Raw genomic sequence first — 5,535 nt, 5'->3', positions numbered from 1 at the left:
GTAGCTAACCACCGGTGTCTTCATGTCTTTGTGGTAGGCAAAATTATAGCAGCGGAAGTTCTCGTGTAGTCCATCTTCTCTAGCCTTCGTCTGATAGTGAAGTTCGTGCACCCGGCAGAAGGCTTCAGCAAGTGGCTCTACTCCTTGGCTTCGAAGAGCCCAGATGAAGACGCTGAGCCTAACGATAGCGTTAGGAGTTAGCTGATGAAGATAAATTTCGAAATTCTCCAAGACATCTGCAATCATTCCATGTAGAGGAAACCTCAATCCTGCTTTAAAAAAGCTTCTGTAAACTACCACCTCATCACTTTCTGGCTTCGGAGTGATTTCTTCTCCGCCAAAACGAATTAGCTTCTTCTCGGCTTCCCCGAAGTAGCCCAGTGTAACACCCCGAATTTGGGGGTATAAATTTTTTTTTATCCACCAAATTCAGGTGTTACTCTCTCCCTTATCGCTTTTCTTCTCTTTTTTTCTAAATAATGGAGAGTTATTTTATATAAGTTTTAAGCTGAGTAAAATAAAACCCAATAAGGGTCATGATTGTTGCACGACATGCTGGATCATCTTTTCTTTTTGTATGTTGATTTATTCTAGTTGTGCATTCATGTAGTCCGCAAATTTGTGTTTGAAGTTGAATTCAAAAGAAAATAACATAAATTAGAAGATAGAAAACAAGAGCAAGAAATAGAGAAATTAAAAGACAGAAAACAACCTTTCCCAATCATCCCTGCGGACCGGCTTCCGAGCGCGGCCCAACTCCCAGCCACAGCCCACACCGCGTGCCCCCTCGACCCATCTCACTCCCACACCTACACCCAACCGCCAACAATTCTTGCTCCTCTCCTCCACCCCGTCTTCTCTCCCTCCCCATCCTCTCTCTCTCACAGCACTCCACCCCATCCCCTGCTCTTCCCCATGGCCGAGCACCCCTTCCCTCTGTCCAGGGAGCATGAGCTCAAGCGCGCACCCTCCCCCTGCTCACCTCCGCCACTCAGCGCTCGGCGCCTTGGCATCGGCCACGCTCGACGTCCGCTCGAGCCTCAGTCGCGTTGCCCTGGGCTAGCGCCTCTTCTTCCCTAGGCCGCGCCACCATCCCTACTCCGGTTCCTCCCCCATCGGAGCTCGCCGGTCACCGTCCCTGGTGCGCTTCATCGCCGGCCGGACCACCATGTCCCTGCGCATGGCGGTTCCAAGTGAGTCCTCTCCCTTCCCTCCTCTCCCCCATCCTCTCTCCCTCTCGACGCATCCTCACTGCAGCCCCGCGCGCGGCACCCAGCTCCGGCTACCCGTGCAGCGCGCGTGCCCCTGCCTCGTCCCCACCCCGGCCCCAGGTCGCGGCCAAGTCCGGCGAGCCTGGCGTCCTGGCGTGCGCGCGAGGCAACCAGCGCAGGCCCGGCATCGTGCACCAGTCGCGGACGCGGCACGCCCCATGGCGCGGCGTCGTCTGCCCCGGGCGCGGCTCCAGCCCGCCCATCCCCTGCCCCCTTGCCCAGGGCGCGGCCAAGAGGCCCTTGGTGGCCCGCGCCCGAGCCTAGCCCCATCGTTCGCCTTGCCGCCGGCGAAGCCTGGCCAGTCGAAGCCCCGCCCAGCGCCCCACCACGCGTGCGCAGCCTCTATCTCGCGTAGCCGCTCGCCCTTGTGCTGGTAGGCGTGTCCAGCCGCTCCCTCCCCTCGCCGGTGCTCAGCAGACCATTTGTAGCGCCCCTACTGTCTTCCCCGTGCAGGCGCCTGCTAGCCATCACCTGCTGAAGATCCGAGGAAGAAACCCCATGGTCGGTTCTCCATTCCTGCGTGTGTGACATGTGCAGAGAAAGAAAGGAGAGAAGAAACTGCCATCTCTGCGTGAAGGAGAAAAGAAACTGCTCCTGGGCCCCACCCACATGCACCCCGCATGCGACCAGGAAACATGCATGCCATCCAACCCATCACAAATCGTGCATCATGTGGCCCCCACTTGCATGCCATTTAATCTCATGTTCCTTAATGCCATAGATCCTAAAGATTGTCTACGGTTGTGACCCATGTGGTCCATTGTACAATTAGCCTTTGACCAATAGAATAGCGCCACATAGTCTAAATCCGAGAAACGTTAGTTATTTAATATAATGTTGTGTGGCGTGTCCGTGTCGACTCATTTCGGTCGTAGCGACTTCGTAATAACCTCGACTACATTTAGTAATATTATTTGGTCGCAACACATGTTTTCGTTATATAGGTAATTAATCCAAGATTTATTTAAATGACATTCTAATTTAAATTAAGGTATAGTTTTAAAATGGTGATTTTATAGATGCAAATTAATGTGGTTAGTTCTGACTCAGATGTTTTCAACTAATATTTGTTTAATGTAAACGTGATGTCTGTTTAGCTTTTCTCGCGTATGGCGCGCGTCATTCGCGTGTGCATGCGTGCTGTCGTGCGTGCTGTTTTGTACGCGTTGCCCGCATGTATCACGCGTGAGGATCGCATGCGTAGCCGCGCGTGGTCCACGCACTAAGTCGCGTGTGTCCGCGCGTCGTCGCGCATTGTTTGCGCACTATCGCATTGCTCGCACGTTATCGCGTGCGTGTTCGCATGTCATTCCGGCGCTGTTTGCGCGTCGTCGTCTCTTCTTTCGCGAGTTCGTGCCGCGCGTCTTGTTCGTGTGTCGCGCGGCGTCTGCGTATGATAATAAATTGTTGTTGTTTATAAATTCTCATGTTAATAACGTTAATTCGTGAGGTCACATATTTTAGATAATTAACTTAATTTTGCTCGACTAATATTTATTAGATTAATATCCCAATTAGATTAAATGTGTAGTGTTCAACTTGCGTGTTTATAGTAAACATTGACATGGCAAATATTAAGTTAACTACTTTTTGTTTATTTAATATTTGTTTGTGTCACCTATTTAGTTTTCTCACCTATCGCACGTGTTGTTCCGCACGTGGTGGCGTTCTCGTTCGCGCTGGTCTCGCGCGCTGTCTCGTGTGTCGTCAGCGTGCTATGTCGCGTGTGTCCGCGCGTCGTCTGCACGCTGTCGTATTGTTTCGTGCGTCGTAAATTTGCATCGCTTAGAATCCCTCGTGCTAATTATATTAGTTATTTGTTTGATAGCTGCTCGTGTGGTAGATTTAATCGAAACTACATAGCGGCTATAAGTTATACTTTATAATATCGAATTAAATGTCCTGACGACTACTTGCGTAGAGTAAACGTTATAACTTCTGGGCCGTAGCTTTGGCTATCGCATTTCTTTTTTCCTCGTGTGACCGTAGTAACGCGCTCTATTTCATTTTGCATGTTTTATTATGTTTTTCTTTGAATGGTGTACTGTTCTTATGCATATACGTTTGTTTGCTTGTGCCTGTTTGTCTTCGCTTTGCATTGCGACTAGATCGCGATTCGTTTCCAAGCTTCGAGGAATCGACGATCAAGCGTTGGCGACCAAGTGATCTGGCTCTTCGCGTTCTACGAGATTGAAGACCCTAAGCATCTGTTTGGTGAAGGCAAGTGTCCTCTGACCCATTATGTCCCATTTACTTTATAATTCACTGTCCTGCATACTATGAACAACCTAAGGATTGACTAGCGTTCTATTTACCTTGTCCTTGATTACCTTCTGGGTTACTATGGTTAGATTCATGCTATTGCTTTACTTAATCAATGAACATGATGTGAACACTTATGATACGATGTTGTCATTATGATTATGACATTGGACTGGTGATAATTTAGGGGGCTCGAGCGGTTTCTCGAGTGCCTCTCTGTAAGGACCTGTTCGTTGGATGACCGCCTGGGAAAATAGTGCAACCATAAGGGTGGAGTGGGACGCCCTTAGCTGAGTAATTAGAGGAACTGGGGTGTAGTTCGCTTCGCGTCATGCCGTTAATGGGGCTCGGTGTATGCGGCTCGCTCTGCCAAGGTTGGTTCGCCCCTTGGGGAGGAGTGCGGTGCATTTAGGAAACCTAACGGGTGGCTACAGCCCCAGAGAATCTTTGTAAAGGCTACGTAGTGAGACCCTGCCTATTCACCTTGGTAGTGTTTAAGGGTTTGATCGGCCCGAGGCAAGATGGAATCACGGCTTGTGGGTAAAGTGCGTAACCTCTGCAGAGTGTTTGAAAACTGATATATCAGCTGTGCTCGCGGTTATGAGCGGCCAAGGGAGCTCCATTGATTAGTGGTACTTGATCAGAGATGTTCGGATTACAGGTGGCAATGAGAATGATGGTTTTGACTATGGTAATGGTAAGTGGTATTCTTTCCGTTTGGAAAGGGTACTTTGGGTTAATAACTTGGGTTAATGCTAAAACCTGGCTTTCTACTAGTAATAATAACCTGACCAACTAAAAGCAACTGCTTGACTTAACTCCACATAAAGCTAGTCCACCTCAGCCAAACAGGACATTTGCTGAGTACGTTGATGTGTACTCACCCTTGCTTTCACAAAACACCAGGTTGCCTTTAGTGCAATCTATGCTCGGGTAAAGAAAGAGAAGAAGGCATCGAGGTGGATCTCCAGGAGTTCTAGGACGTTGATGAGTTCGAGGATTAGGCTAGTGACCTCCCCCAGTCAGATGCCTGTGGTGGGTTGTTTACGTTGGCTACGTTTCGATTCTGTGTACTTTGATTTATATTATGTAAATGGCTCTAGTCTGTAAAATTATTACTTACTCTTTATTGTAATTTGAAGCATTGTGCTATGATGAGTCATTTTTGTAATCGCCGTGTACGTGAATTACTGATCCTGGCACGTACATGGTTCGCATTCGGTTTACCTTCAAAACCGGGTGTGACATAAGTGGTATCAAAGTCATGCTGACTGTAAGACCGCTAACCTAGAGTAGCATTGGCCGTTTTAAGGACTTCTTGACTGTTACTTCACCTCATCCTTGATGCTGCTTCAAAATATTGGTCACCTCAACTAATTCTATGTTGTGCTCCTATATGCCCCCTTGCCAAAAGTATTTTATTCTAGTGTGGTCTATACTCTTCTCAATCTATTAGATCTGTTCTCACTCTTGTGCTTGCGACATCTTTGTAGATGTCCCTGACCATAGCCTTTAGTCTTTTGGGACTCTTTCCTTGTCCATTATTAAATTGCTACCATTTGACCATCTCTATTCCATTTTGTTATTGACATGCTCGTATCCTTGCATTTTTAGTATCCTTATCCCTTAATTCAAAGTACTTACCCTTGTACCTCTGTTGTTTATTTAAACAATTCGGTTTATATGACCATGACCTTCCTGTCTTGTGAGATCCTTTCCCATTCTGTTGTTAAGTCATTATCTTTTGGCAATCTCTATTCTCTTGGTATTCGTATGCTCGTATCCTTGGAGTCTTGCATACTCTCATATTATCATGTATGCTTACCTTCATACCCCAATGACTTTTCAAGACATTTCAGTTAACATGCCCTTGACCACCCTTGTTTCTCGATGATCCATGAGCGTTCATTTTATTTCGCACATCCTTGGTGATCTCGTTAATTCCTTGTAACTTCCTTCGGTAATGAATTTTTACTCCAACCCTTCTGTTGGAACCTTACCT

At 47.6% G+C, this 5,535-nt stretch overlaps 1 long non-coding RNA gene across 1 annotated transcript; it reads left to right on the top strand.

Annotated features, from left to right (window-relative positions):
• The first annotated feature begins 887 nt into the window (after nucleotides 1–887).
• Nucleotides 888–4,678, top strand: LOC109944524 (uncharacterized). The gene is made up of 2 exons (XR_002267592.1): nucleotides 888–1,193; nucleotides 4,440–4,678. It is a non-coding gene; the product is annotated as an uncharacterized lncRNA (long non-coding RNA).
• The last annotated feature ends 857 nt before the right edge of the window (nucleotides 4,679–5,535 follow it).

The sequence above is a fragment of the Zea mays genome, chromosome 2, assembly GCF_902167145.1.
Source record: "Zea mays cultivar B73 chromosome 2, Zm-B73-REFERENCE-NAM-5.0, whole genome shotgun sequence".
In the NCBI taxonomy this organism is placed as follows: domain Eukaryota; kingdom Viridiplantae; phylum Streptophyta; class Magnoliopsida; order Poales; family Poaceae; genus Zea; species Zea mays.
Note: the sequence above shows the minus strand (reverse complement) of the source record. Positions and strands in the feature narration are given on the sequence as shown.